This window comes from Ranitomeya imitator, chromosome 7 (assembly GCF_032444005.1).
Source record: "Ranitomeya imitator isolate aRanImi1 chromosome 7, aRanImi1.pri, whole genome shotgun sequence".
Taxonomy (NCBI): Eukaryota; Metazoa; Chordata; class Amphibia; order Anura; family Dendrobatidae; genus Ranitomeya; species Ranitomeya imitator.
In genome coordinates this window covers 186,097,296-186,112,676 of record NC_091288.1, presented here as the reverse complement: position 1 = coordinate 186,112,676, position 15,381 = coordinate 186,097,296, and the positions used below count along the sequence as shown (strand labels likewise).

Sequence of the window (15,381 nt, the reverse complement as noted above, 5' to 3'; positions counted from 1 at the left end):
ACACACAGAAGTGGACCTTAGACAATTATATAGATAGACTTTATGACTCTGCAACCAAGCTTTATTAGTGCTCCATAACCAGACTCAGCGAGAGCCAATGGGATTGCAGAACGACTTTCTCACACCGCCCTTAGTAGCTATTGTTATGGTCCTACAATAAGTATCCCTCCGCTCTACAATATAGTCCCTCTCAATGCAAATCGCTTTACTGCAACGGTTTCACGTACTAATAACGGAGATGGTGACGATTATTATCAGCGATCTGGGTTATTATTGCATTGTGAGCGATTAGATTGGAAGGTTTTATGTGGGATGTAGAGAAGATCTCATCGCTCGCGCAAAGGCTTCTGGGATGTGTGCTGAGCGGGAGGTTGCGGAAGGTTGAAGGTTCCACTCTCCGTGTCTGGTGCTGGGGCGGAATGTCGCGCCTGTAGTTATGCGGTGATCGCCTCGGTGAGATTTGTGAATGGCGCCTTCTGAGGTGACGGGGATTTTTTGTTTCTCGTCCCCATACGATGTGATAATGCTGAGCGGGCGGGCGTGAGGCCGGAGCTCTCCCCGGGGCTGCAGCACCATCCTGCCCGGCTGTACAGGGGACGTGCTGGGGCCGGTGCCCGGGCCTCCTGGCCGGATCTCCCCCCACACCGCGCTGCTCCCACTAGATGGCGCTGTATTCCTCATAGTGTGAAGAAGGAAATGCTGCAGTAATAAGCGCCATCTAATCTGGAGGCCTCTCCTCACAGCTGTGGGCGGATATTAGCGGGGATTTGTGCTGTTTCACCGTCTGTTCTGTGCCCCATACACTGCGGACATAATGCTCCACCAGTGTGGGAGGCAGAAAATACATAGAAAACCCACCCCAGACAACTAATTATACTAGAAAGTCGAGTTAACAAACATAGACTCTGTGTGGTCGGTTGCTATGGGCAACGAACAGGTTACGTTTGAGATTTGGTGTTTTTGGTTGTTTTACAACTTCCCAATTAATATAAATGCAATTGAATATTTTGGAAAATGAAATAAAGGAAAAAGTTGTGGGAAGAAGAGGAGTCAAGAGAAACAAGGGAACAGTGTCTGGCGGTCACGTGACGTTGCTGCACGTCTCCCAGCGGCCACCTGGCGCAGGCTCCTCTGTTTCCGGTCGGAATGTCCTGAGCGGTGCACACGGGCGGATAGGTTGAGGGTTGAGCCTAGAGTGTATGGGCTCCTTCCAGGGTTGTGGCTAAATCCCAGTCGGCTAAGGGACCAGGTCCTTCTATCTACTGGGATTTAGCTTTCTCACACAGAGGCGGCTATTTCCCGGTTACAGAGGGACCAGGTCCTTTATCCGACTTGGATTTAGCCTGCTCTATATAAGAAGGCTAAATCCAAGTAGATAGAAGGACCCTTATTGTATATAGATATATATGAATCCTGTCATGTCATTTTTTTGAGCCGCATACTAGATATGACATCTGATCACACATTTATTTATATGTGACGATTATACGCAAGAATTTTCCCCTTAATCCCAGTGTGTACAATATTCTGCGCCAATCTCATCCGCGTCCCGTTTTATTTTCTGGTGATCATTTTTGTAGATCACACGACCACAGATTTTTTTTCCATGCATGCACCTAGGAGTGTTTTAACCCTCGGGCGATTTTCCGTTTTTTAACATTTTTTTTCCTTCCCATAACTTATTTTTCCATCCACATCGCCGTTGGGATTTTTTTTATTTTGGCGGGACGTTATTATTGATACCATTTTGGCGCGGATACCATGTTTTGATCACCTCTTATTTCATTTTATTGCAATGTTGCGGCGACAAAAAAAAACGTAATTATGGCGTTTCGAGTTTACGTCTCGTTATGCCGTTTACCAGTCAGACCTTTCTGAACACATCAATTCCCAATTTATTTATTTTTTTTTTAAATGGAGCAAAAGCGATATTTTTAAAAAAAAATATTTTTATTATATATGATGCAACTACATCATGCGTTGTGAAGGGGTCAATTCTATAACTATTGGCCAAATGGACCAGGTCCTTCTGCCAACTTGGATTTAGCCTGCTCTCTGTGAGAAAGCTAAATCCCGGTCGGCTAAAGGACCAGGTCCCTGTGAGTGTTTTAACGCTAGATCTAGCAGGCTAAGGGACCAGGTCCTTCTGCCAACTTGAATTTTGCCTGCTCTCTGTGAGAAAGCTAAATCCCGGTCGGCTAAAGGACCAGGTCCCTGTGAGTGTTTTAACACTAAATCTAGCAGGCTAAGGGACCAGGTCCTTCTGCCAACTTGGATTTAGCCTGCTCTCTGTGAGAAAGCTAAATCCCGGTCGGCTAAAGGACCAGGTCCCTGTGAGTGTGTGAGTGTTTTAATACTAGACCTAGCAGGCTAAAGGACCAGGTCCTTCTTTCAACTTGGATTTATCCTGGTCTCTGTGAGAAAACTAAATCCCAGTTGGCTAAAGGACCAGGTGCCTGTGAGTGTTTTAATACTATAGGAGGCTAAAGGACCAGGTCCTTCTGCCAGCTTGAATTTAGCCTGCTCTGTGAGAAAGCTAAATCCCATTCGGCTAAGGCCTCTTTTTCACTTCCTTTTCTTGCAATCCGTCGCAATCCGTCATTTTGGGCAAAAACGGATCCTGCAAATGTTCTCGCAGGATGCGTTTTTTTTACCATAAACTTGTATTAACGACGGATCGCGACGGATTGCCACACGTCGCGTCCGTGGTGCTACGGATCCGTCGTGTTTTGGCGGACCGTCGTCACAAAAAAATGTTCAATGTAACGTGTTTTTGTACATCGCGTCCGCCATTTTCGGCCGAAACTCCGCCCCCTCCTCCCCAGACTGCAGAATGGGCAGCGGATGCGTCGAAAAACTGCATCCGCTGCCCACGTCGTGCAAAACTTTCACAACGTCTGTCGGTACGTCGGCCCGACGCATTGCGATGAAAGATGATCTACTAGATCTAGCAGGCTAAAGGACCAGGTCCTTCTGCCAACTTGAATTTAGCCTGCTCACTGTGAGAAAGCTAAATCCAAGTGGGATAAAGGACCAGGTCCCTTGAAGTGGTTTAATACCAGACTTAGGCTAGGGTCACATTGCGTTATGTGACCGCGATTAACGGACTGTTACACCGCGGCATAACGCGGAGTAACGTAGTCCGTTAACGCCACCATAGCCTGTAATGGCGAACGCATCGCTAGCGCACGCCCACATTGGGCGTGCGCTAGCGATGTGCCGTCATTTGAGTGACGGACCGCGAACACTGCTTGCAGCGTTCGCGGTCCGTTCCTCGCTAGTGCAGATCGGGGATCTGCGCTAGCGGGATCGGCTAATGCGATCCCTTTTGGGACATTGTGTTAGCACAGTCCATAGCGCTATGCGCTAAACGGACTGCCCTAACGCAATGTGACCCTAGCCTTAGTAAGCTAAAACACCAGGTCCTTCTGCCCACTTAGATTTAGCTTGCTGTATGTAACAAATTCTAGTGGGCAACGCAGTCCAACAGTGATTCACCATCTGATGCACTGTAATGATTCCACTGGTTCACTGTCGGACTTCCGTACTGTAGTGCCCCTGTGTCACGCAGGGGGCAGTCCGGCAATCCAACCTACTACAATGTTTCCGCCTGGTTATGCATATTGCCGGTCACTGTGCTCCTTGAGTTCACCTCAAGTGACAGTTGACAGCTCAGAGGGTTCTGTGATAACCGCAAACTGTAATCTCCAGTGACCTCGCAGGTGGTGGCTTCCATGCCACCCTTAGGCCGGGGTCACACTCGGCGTAAGACAATACGGTCCGTAATACACGGCCGTAATACGCAGAAAAGTCCCCAAAATAGTGGTCCGTATCTCCTCCGTAGGCAGGGTGTGTCAGCGTATTTTGCGCATGGCATCCTCCGTATGTAATCCGTATGGCATCCGTACTGCGAGATTTTCTCGCAGGCTTGCAAAACCGACCTATGGACATACAATGGATCCATGTGCTCAAAAAATCGTAACATATATATATATATATATATACACATATACACACACACACACACACACACACACACACACCAAGTAGCAAAAAAGAAGGCAGCACTCCAAAAGTTTCAGGTGAAAAAAAGGTGAAGTTTTAATCGACCCACATCACTGCGCGACGTTTCGGCTCACTGAGCCTTTTTCAAGCTTGAAAAAGGCTCAGTGAGCCGAAACGTCGCGCAGTGATGTGGGTCGATTAAAACTTCACCTTTTTTTCACCTGAAACTTTTGGAGTGCTGCCTTCATTTTTACTATTTGGTATACATGTTGGATTTATGCTTGGACCATTTTATCCAGGGGGCTAAGCACCCACCATTGGTGAACTTTGTGCTGTTCCATTTTTCTTTCTTTATATATATATATATGTCAGTAGGCACATATACAGTGGGGCAAAAAAGTATTTAGTCAGTCAGCAATAGTGCAAGTTCCACCACTTAAAAAGATGAGAGGCGTCTGTAATTTACATCATAGGTAGACCTCAACTATGGGAGACAAACTGAGAAAAAAAAATCCAGAAAATCACATTGTCTGTTTTTTTAACATTTTATTTGCATATTATGGTGGAAAATAAGTAATTGGTCAGAAACAAACAATCAAGATTTCTGGCTCTCACAGACCTGTAACTTCTTCTTTAAGAGTCTCCTCTTTCCTCCACTCATTACCTTTAGTAATGGCACCTGTTTAAACTTGTTATCAGTATAAAAAGACACCTGTGCACACCCTCAAACAGTCTGACTCCAAACTCCACTATGGTGAAGACCAAAGAGCTGTCAAAGGACACCAGAAACAAAATTGTAGCCCTGCACCAGGCTGGGAAGACTGAATCTGCAATAGCCAACCAGCTTGGAGTGAAGAAATCAACAGTGGGAGCAATAATTAGAAAATGGAAGACATACAAGACCACTGATAATCTCCCTCGATCTGGGGCTCCACGCAAAATCCCACCCCGTGGGGTCAGAATGATCACAAGAACGGTGAGCAAAAATCCCAGAACCACGCGGGGGGACCTAGTGAATGAACTGCAGAGAGCTGGGACCAATGTAACAAGGCCTACCATAAGTAACACACTACACCACCATGGACTCAGATCCTGCAGTGCCAGACGTGTCCCACTGCTTAAGCCAGTACATGTCCGGGCCCGTCTGAAGTTTGCTAGAGAGCATTTGGATGATCCAGAGGAGTTTTGGGAGAATGTCCTATGGTCTGATGAAACCAAACTGGAACTGTTTGGTAGAAACACAACTTGTCGTGTTTGGAGGAAAAAGAATACTGAGTTGCATCCATCAAACACCATACCTACTGTAAAGCATGGTGGTGTAAACATCATGCTTTGGGGCTGTTTCTCTGCAAAGGGGCCAGGACGACTGATCCGGGTACATGAAAGAATAAATGGGGCCATGTATCGTGAGATTTTGAGTGCAAACCTCCTTCCATCAGCCAGGGCATTGAAGATGAAGCGTGGCTGGGTCTTTCAACATGACGATGATCCAAAGCACACCGCCAGGGCAACGAAGGAGTGGCTTCGTAAGAAGCATTTCAAGGTCCTGGAGTGGCCTAGCCAGTCTCCAGATCTCAACCCTATAGAAAACCTTTGGAGGGAGTTGAAAGTCCGTGTTGCCAAGCGAAAAGCCAAAAACATCACTGCTCTAGAGGAGATCTGCATGGAGGAATGGGCCAACATACCAACAACAGTGTGTGGCAACCTTGTGAAGACTTACAGAAAACGTTTGACCTCTGTCATTGCCAACAAAGGATATATTACAAAGTATTGAGATGAAATTTTGTTTCTGACCAAATACTTATTTTCCACCATAATATGCAAATAAAATGTTAAAAAAACAGACAATGTGATTTTCTGGATTTTTTTTCTCAGTTTGTCTCCCATATTTGAGGTCTACCTATGATGTAAATTACAGACGCCTCTCATCTTTTTAAGTGGTGGAACTTGCACTATTGCTGACTGACTAAATACTTTTTTGCCCCACTGTATGTATATATATTAATATTTCATCCAGCGCGAGATAGCAAAAGCCGGCAATTGAATTATCGGCTTTAAACCTATCTCCTTCCTAAGCCCGACATGATATGAGACATGGTTTACATACAATGAATGAACAAAACGCACCAACTCATTTCCTCAGGTTACCAATGGGCCACATTCCAAGCTCAATATAAACATATTGACCATAAGGTAATAAACCCTAGTCACGAAGTGTATACTTTAAGACAAAATCTTTATTTAACATACATAAAACAACATATAAATATTAAAACAGTGCCTCACAATCAGATGAAATACTACACCAAGGTGAACAGCGAACATCACAGGTATATAATCTTAAGTGTATTTTATAGTTACCTAGAAATCATCGGATAGATATTTCCTATTTCATATCTCCGCCAGAGTAGTAAAGCCAGTGACTGAGGGCAGATAGTCCATGGTTATTGGCCCCCTCCCTGGCTAAAAACATCTGCCCCCAGAAAAGGCACATCTGGAAGATGCGCCTATTCTGGCACTTGGCCACTCTCTTCCCATTCCCGTGTAGCAGTGGGATATGGGGTAATGAAGGGTTAATGTCACCTTGCTATTGTAAGGTGACATTAAGCCAGATTAATAATGGAGAGGCGTCAATTATGACACCTATCCATTATTAATCCAATTGTATGAAATGGTTAAAAACACACACACACACACACACACACACACACACACACACACACACACACACACACACACACACACACACACACACACACACACACACATTATTACAAAGTCTTTTAATGAAATACAAACACAGGTTGTTGGAATATTTTATTATCCTGGTAATCCACCTGAAGACCCTCGCTCTGTAACAAAGGAAAAATAAAAAAACAACAATATCTCATACCTTCCGATGATCTGTCACGTCCCACGATGTAAATCCATCTGAAGGGGTTAAAATATTTTACAGGCAGGAGCTCTGCTATAATGCAGCTGTGCTCCTGCCTGTAAAACCCCAGCGAATTAGTGGAAAGTAGGTCAATGACCTGTAGTTACCTTCATTCGCGGTGATGCGCCCTCTGCTGGTTGTCCTCATATGACCTCGAGGCTGGGAGAATATTCTGAAAAGTTCCCACGCTCGAGGTCATATGAGGACAACCAGCAGAAGTGTCTATCAGCCATAGGCCGGCGTCACACTCAGCGTAAGACAATACGGTCCATATATTATGGCCGTAATACGCTGAAAAGTCCACAAAATAGTGGTCCATAGCTCCTCCGTAGGCAGGGTGTTTCAGCGTTTTTTGCGCATGGCATCCTCCGTATGTAATCCGTATGGCATCTGTACTGCGTGTTTTTCTCGCATGCTTGCAAAACCGACATACGGCTATACAAGGGATCCATGTTTTAAAAAAACAAACAAAAAACATATATACTGTCTATATATGTCTATATATGTCTATATATGTATATATGTATATATATATATATATATATATATATATATATATATATATATATATATATATATATATATATATATATAATGTCAGTAGACACATACAGTATATGTATATATATATTAACCCCTCTGTGACCTTAGACGTACTATCCCGTCGAGGTGCCCTGGGCTTATCTGACCCTGGACGGGATAGTACGTCATAGCCGATCGGCCGCGCTCACGGGGGGAGCGCGGCCGATCGCGGCCGGGTGTCAGCTGCTTATCGCAGCTGACATCCGGCACTATGTGCCAGGAGCGGTCACGGACCGCCCCCGGCACATTAACCCCTGGCACACCGCGATCAAAGATGATCGCGATGTGCCGGCGGTGCAGGGAAGCACCGCGCAGGGAGGGGGCTCCCTGCGGGCTTCCCTGAGCCCCCCGCAGCAACGCGATGTGATCGCGTTGCTGCGAGGGTCTCCTCACCTCCCTCCCTGCTCGAGCCCCGGATCCAAGATGGCCGCGGATCCGGGTCCTGCAGGGAGGGAGGTGGCTTCACAGAGCCTGCTCAGAGCAGGCACTGTGAAGGCTGCAGCGCTGCATGTCAGATCAGTGATCTGACAGAGTGCTGTGCAAACTGTCAGATCACTGATCTGTGATGTCCCCCCCTGGGACAAAGTAAAAAAGTAAAAAAAAAAATTTCCAAATATGTAAAAAAAATAAAAAAAAATATTCCAAAATAATGAAAAAAAAAAAAATATATTATTCCCATAAATACATTTCTTCATCTAAATAAAAAAAAAAAACAATAAAAGTACAGATATTTAGTATCGCCGCGTCCGTAACGACCCGACCTATAAAACTGTCCCACTAGTTAACCCCTTCAGTAAACACCGTAAGAAAAAAAAAAAAAAAACGAGGCAAAAAACAACGCTTTATTATCATACCGCCGAACAAAAAGTGGAATAACACGCGATCAAAAGGACAGATATAAATAACCATGGTACCGCTGAAAGCGTCATTTTGTCCCGCAAAAAAAGAGCCGCCATACAGCATCATCAGCAAAAAAATAAAAAAGTTATAGTCCTGAGAATAAAGCGATGCAAAAATAATTATTTTTTCTGTAAAATAGTTTTTATCGTATAAAAGCGCCAAACCATAAAAAAATGATATAAATGAGGTATCGCTGTAATCGTACTGACCCGAAGAATAAAACTGATTTATCAATTTTACCAAACGCGGAACGGTATAAACGCCTCCCCCAATAGAAATTCATGAATAGCTGGCTTTTGGTCATTCTTCCTCACAAAAATCGGAATAAAAAGCGATAAAAAAATGTCACGTGCCCAAAAATGTTTTCAATAAAAACGTCAACTCGTCCCGCAAAAAACAAGACCTCACATGACTCTGTGGACCAAAATATGGAAAAATTATAGCTCTCAAAATGTGGTATTGCAAAAAATATTTTTTGCAATAAAAAGGGTCTTTCAGTGTGTGACGGCTGCCAATCATAAAAATCCGCTAAAAAACTCGCTATAAAAGTAAATCAAACCCCCTTCATCACCCCCTTAGTTAGGGAAAAATAAAAAAAAATGTATTTATTTCCATTTTCCCGTTAGGGCTAGGGTTAGGGCTAGGGTTAGGGCTAGGGTTAGGGCTAGGGCTAGGGTTAGGGCTAGGGTTAGGGCTAGGGCTAGGGTTAGGGCTAGGGTTAGGGCTAGGGTTAGGGCTAGGGTTAGGGTTAGGGCTAGGGTTAGGGCTAGGGTTAGGGTTAGGGCTAGGGTTAGGGCTAGGGTTAGGGTTAGGGTTGGGGCTACAGTTAGGGTTGGGGCTAAAGTTAGGGTTAGGGTTTAGATTACATTTACAGTTGGGAATAGGGTTGGGATTAGGGTTAGGGGTGTGTCAGGGTTAGAGGTGTGGTTAGGGTTACCGTTGGAAGAAGGGTTAGGGGTGTGTTTAGATTAGGGTTTCAGTTATAATTGGGGGGTTTCCACTGTTTCGGCACATCAGGGGCTCTCCAAACACGACATGGCGTCCGATCTCAATTCCAGCCAATTCTGCGTTGAAAAAGTAAAACAGTGCTCCTTCCCTTCCGAGCTCTCCTGTGTGCCCAAACAGGAGTTTACCCCAACATATGGGGTATCAGCGTACTCAGGACAAATTAGACAACAACTTTTGTGGACCAATTTCTCCTGTTACCCTTGGGAAAATACAAAACTGGGGGCTAAAAAATAATTTTTGTGGGAAAACAAAAAGATTTTTTATTTTCACGGCTCTGCGTTATAAACTGTAGTGAAACACTTGGGGGTTCAAAGTTCTCACAACACATCTAGATAAGTTCATTGAGGGGTCTAGTTTCCAATATGGGGTCACTTGTGGGAGGTTTCTACTGTTTAGGTACATTAGGGGCTCTGCAAACGCAATGTGACGCCTGCAGACCAATCCATCTAAGTCTGCATTCCAAATGATGCTCCTTCCCTTCCGAGCCCTCCCATGCGCCCAAACGGTGGTTCCCCCCCACATATCGGGTATCAGCGTACTCAGGACAAATTGGACAACAACATTTAGGGTCCAATTTCTCCTGCTAACCTTGGAAAAATACAAAACTAGGGGCTAAAATATAATTTTTGTGGAAAAAAAAATATTTTTTATTTGCATGGCTCTGCGTTATAAACTGTAGTGAAATACTTGGGGGTTCAAAGCTCTCACAACACATCAAGATGAGTTCCTTAGGGGGTCTACTTTCCAAAATGGTGTCACTTGTGGGGGGTTTCTACTGTTTAGGTACATTAGGGGCTCTGCAAACGCAATGTGACGCCTGCAGACGATTCCATCTAAGTCTGCATTCCAAATGGCGCTCCTTCCCTTCCGAACCCTCCCATGCACCCAAACGGTGGTTCCCCCCCACATATGGGGTATCAGCGTACTCAGGACAAATTGGACAACAACTTTTGGGGTCCAATTTCTCCTGTTACCCTAGGGAAAATACAAAACTGGGGGCTAAAAAATAATTTTTGTGGGAAAAAAAATTTTGTTTTATTTTTATGGCTCTGCATTATAAACTTCTGTGAAGCCCTTGGTGGGTCAAAGTGCTCACCACACATCCAGATAAGTTCCTTAGGGGGTCTACTTTCCAAAATGGTGTCACTTGTGGGGGGTTTCAATGTTTAGGCACATCAGTGGCTCTCCAAACGCAACATGGCGTCCCATCTCAATTCCTGTCAATTTTGCATTGAAAAGTCAAACGGCGCTCCTTCCCTTCCGAGCTCTCCCATGCGCCCAAACAGTGGTTTACTGCCACATATGGGGTATCAGCGTACTCGGGACAAATTGGACAACAACTTTTCACAAATAAACGCAGGTACTATCAAAGAAATTTTACCACTATCATGAAGTACAATATGTCACGAGAAAACAATGTCAGAATCACCAGGATCCGTTGAAGCGTTTCGGAGTTATAACCTCATAAAGGGACAGTGGTCAGAATTGTAAAAATTGGCCTGGTCATTAACGTGCAAACCACCCTTGGGGGTAAAGGGGTTAATATTTATTCAGTCGCCATGACAGCACAACGAGAGAGGGGATCCGCCCTTCAGGGACAGGAAACCTACAGACATAAAAAGGGCGGTACCTCTCTCCCGCGTCAGTTTGGTTTCCTGTCCCTGACAGCGGAACCTCTTTCAGACAGGCCCTGAGAAGAGGGTCGAAGTTAAGAAGACTCCCCACTCCTGGCGGCCCGGTACAGGTAGCGGGTGTCCCCTACCTCGGCCCGTCCAGGAGGCAGGAAGCACCACACGGCAGGGGCACTGCGCGGTGTAGGTGGCAGCAGGAGGAAGCAGCCTCTGACATAGGCTAGCTTCTCGGGCGTCCGCAGCGCAGAGGTACCTATGAAGAGGTGCTTGGCTACTTGGGGTCCGGGAGTCACGCTGTTCCGGGCAGGGACGCGGCATTGGTCCGGAGGGGGTCTGCTGGCGTCCTGGTCCGCGTGTCGGCTTGGCGCCGCCGCCGCGTCCTGAAGGGGGCGTGTCCGGATGACGCGGCTGGGCATGCGCAGTAGCGTCATCTCCGGCTAATGGCGGCGCCCAGCTGCGGGAGCGGTCGGGGCTTCAGGGAGGGTAGCGCAGCGCAGCGGCGGATGATTAATGACCACCTGGGATTCCCTGCTGGCCCCCATCTGGGGGCGGTACCTTGGGGGTATTTAAGGCGGCAAGCTGGGATGATCAGAGTTCCTCACCCATTCCATAATGGAGTCGCCAGAAGGAACTATCAGCCAGCAGCAGGTAGCCGCGCTGGTGGAGCTAAGGAGGCACGGATCTCTATACCAAAGTCCTCAGGCCGTAAGGATTTGCCGGCTACGAAGGACCCCCCATCTACGGTACCACTCATTACTGGACGGGGTAAGTGAGCTTCGTGAAAGTCCACTTAGTGATGATTGTGTTCCCCTTGTCTTTTTTCCTCTATCAGGGGAAGAAAAGTTTGTCCAAAGCCAAACATAGGCAGTGTGCCGAATGTGCAGAGCCGCTTCCAGATGGGCATTTGAAAAAGTTATGTAAAATATGTATTCAACGTTTACTGGAGGAGGAGGTGCCTGATCTAACCTCTACAATAAGAGAGATGGTGAGACAGGAAATTAAAGGTGCCGAGAGATCCAAGTCTCGGGGAGCAGAGGCTAAAAGATCATCCCCTTTATCTGAGGTAGATTCGGACTCGGGTGAGCTAAGCTCAGGGTCTCTTCCGTCTACTTCCTCCTCTGAGGATCAGGAGTCTACTCGAGCCTGTTTGTCCCTAGATAGGGTTAACCATCTGGTCAAAGCAGTTAACAGCACAATGGGGATAGAAGATACCCAGTCGGAATGTTCCATTCAGGATGTTATGTTCAGGGGTATTGAGCGAAAATCCCGAAGAGCCTTTCCAGTGATTGACAAAATCAAATCGTTAATCTCAAAAGAATGGAAGAAACCAGAAAGGAAGGGGTCGCTTCCGCCAGCCTTTAAAAGACGGTATCCCTTTGAGGAAGCGGCTTCGTCCTCATGGGATAAAGTCCCGAAGCTGGATGCAGCAGTCGCTAAGGCATGCAAAAAAACGTCTCTCCCCTTCGACGACTTGGGGAATTTGAAAGACCCGTTAGATAGGAAAGCCGACATCTTCCTTAAAGGAGCTTGGGAGACTTCAGCGGGGTCCTTGAGGCCAGCTATAGCAGCCACTTGTACCGCTCGATCCTTGATGGTATGGTTGGGTCACCTCGAAGATCAGCTCAGAGATAAAGTCCCTAGGTCGGAAATATTGTCCTCCATGCCCATAATCCAGGATGCCGCAGCCTTCCTTTCAGATGCTTCAGCAGATTCGGTCAGGTTGGCCGCCAGGTCCTCGGCATTATCCAATGCAGCCAGGAGAGCGCTATGGATAAAATGCTGGCCAGGGGACTTACAAGCTAGAACAAAATTATGTAGCATTCCTTGTGAAGGAGCTCACTTGTTCGGACCAGTCCTAGACGAGCTATTGGAAAAAGCAGGGGATAATAAAAAACGCTTTCCCTTCCTAGGAAGACCCTTCTACAGACGGGACTATAATAGAGGATGGTCCAACCGCAGAAGACCATATAGAGACTCCAACAGAGAATCTACTAGATATGACAACAGCAGAAGGAGGGGTAGAGGATTTATGTTTAATCTTTCACGAGAGGTTAAGAAACCACAATGACTAGCGGACCAGGTGGGGGGTAGGCTTTCGGCCTTCTACCCAGCCTGGGTGCGGATTACAAACAATCCATGGATTTTAGGCATTGTGGAGAAAGGCCTAACCTTAGACTTCCACCATACTCCTCGGGACAAATTTATGTTAACACCTGTTCGTTCCTCCTCTACAGAACAGTTGGCGCTGGAGTCTGAGGTCCGGGAGCTCCAACAGAAGAATGTTCTAGTCAAAGTCCCTGCAGGCGAGGAAGGTAGGGGGTTTTATTCCCCTCTGTTCCTGATCAAAAAACCTGATGGTTCATATCGCACCATTATTAATTTAAAAGGCCTGAATAATTTTCTGTTGATACCCTCCTTCAAAATGGAGTCGGTCAAGACAGCAATAAAATTACTCTTTCACCACTGTTTTATGGTTGTCTTAGATCTCAAAGACGCCTATTACCATGTACCAATTCATATTGATCATCAGAGATTTCTTAGGGTGGCGGTTTCCCTAGCTGGCACAGTAGAACACTTTCAATATCAGGCACTTCCGTTCGGAGTCGCAGTTGCACCCAGGGTGTTTACAAAAATCATGGTGGAGGTTAGGACGCACTTGCATGAACAGGATATATTAATAGTCCCTTACCTGGATGATTTGCTAATTGTGGGTCATTCTGAGTCGCATTGCACAGACCAACTACAGAAAGTCATGGATGCGTTACACAAATTGGGCTGGATGGTCAATATAAAAAAATCGCGCCTTCAGCCCCTAAAAGTACAAGAATTCCTAGGATATGTTATTGACTCTAGTCAGCAGGAATGTCGCCTGCCGGACACAAAAGTTGCTAAGATTAAGCAGTTGGTCACCAGGGCAATAAATAATCCCTTAGTATCAGTCAGAAGTGCGATGTCAATCTTGGGTTCTCTTACGTCCTGCATCCCGGCAGTTCTCTGGGCACAGTTCCACACGAGGGCTTTACAGTGGGACGTGTTACACAATTCCCGTCGTCTAAAAGCTCACCTCGACAGTAAATTCACACTTTCTGCGGAGACTGTACATTCGCTTGGTTGGTGGACTCACACTTCGAATCTACACAGGGGGGTCCCTTGGATAAATCACATATCTAGGGTGTTGACTACGGACGCTAGCCCCAAAGGGTGGGGGGGCTCACTTAGGGGAGGATTGGGTTCAGGGACTATGGTCTCAGTCTGAACAGGACTCTTCCTCCAACTTGAAAGAACTGTTGGCAGTAAAACATGCCTTAAATAGATTCCTTGTACCCCTACAGGGTCGACACGTCAGGCTTTTGTCAGACAATCGGGTAACTGTGGCCTACATTAATCGTCAAGGTGGCACGCGATCCAGTACATTGATGGAGGTCGCAAATCATATCTTTCAGGTGGCCGAAGTACATCTTCTCTCCCTGACGGCGCTTCATATAAAAGGAAGTATCAACACCAAAGCCGACTATCTAAGCCGCAACATGCTCAGACAGGGGGAGTGGTCGTTAAATCCAGCCATTTTCAGTCAGATCATTCAGTTATGGGGTTGTCCGGAGATAGACCTTTTTGCCAACAGAGAGAACAAAAAATTACACCAATTCTGCTCCCTAAATCCAAAAGACAACCCATACGCTGTGGACGCTCTGCTGATATCTTGGCACTTCAGGCTCGCGTATGCTTTTCCCCCTCTAAATCTGATTCCCCTAGTCCTGAGGAAGATTCGGGAGGACAAGGCCCGGGTAATCTTGATAGCTCCATTTTGGCCCAAGAGGGCTTGGTTTCCTTGGCTGAGGAAGATGTCTGTCTGCCAACCATGGATTCTTCCAGAGCTACCAGATCTGCTCTCCCAGGGACCAATCCTCCATCCTCAAGTAGCCAACTTACACCTAGCGGCATGGAACTTGAGAGGTCCTTACTGAGGGGGAAAGGGTTCTCTCAGAATCTGGTAAATACTCTCCTTAAAAGTAGGAAACCCTCTACAACGGGCATTTATGTGAGGGTATGGAGAAAATTTTTATCATTTTCAGGGACTCAAATTGACCAAGAACCATGTATTAACCAGATTCTTGAATTTTTACAAAAAGGCCTGGAAATAGGCTTGGCCACAAGTACTCTTAGAGTTCAGGTGTCAGCGCTGGGAGCGTTATATAATCTTAATTTAGCCAGTAATCACTGGATTTCTAGATTCTTTAAAGCAGTCACCAGGTCTAGACCAATTATTAAACAAAGGATAGTCCCATGGGACCTAAATTTAGTACTCTCAGCCCTAACGAT

General features: G+C 46.1%; 1 protein-coding gene across 1 annotated transcript in view; it reads left to right on the top strand.

Moving 5' to 3' along the window:
• Positions 1-264: 264 nt before the first annotated feature.
• The window catches only part of LOC138645810 (oocyte zinc finger protein XlCOF6-like), an 86,621-nt gene continuing 71,504 nt past the window's right edge, over positions 265-15,381 (top strand). The window contains exon 1 of the mRNA XM_069735326.1: positions 265-453. The gene's annotated coding sequence lies outside the window, so the exon portion shown is untranslated. The remainder of the gene's footprint in view (positions 454-15,381) is intronic.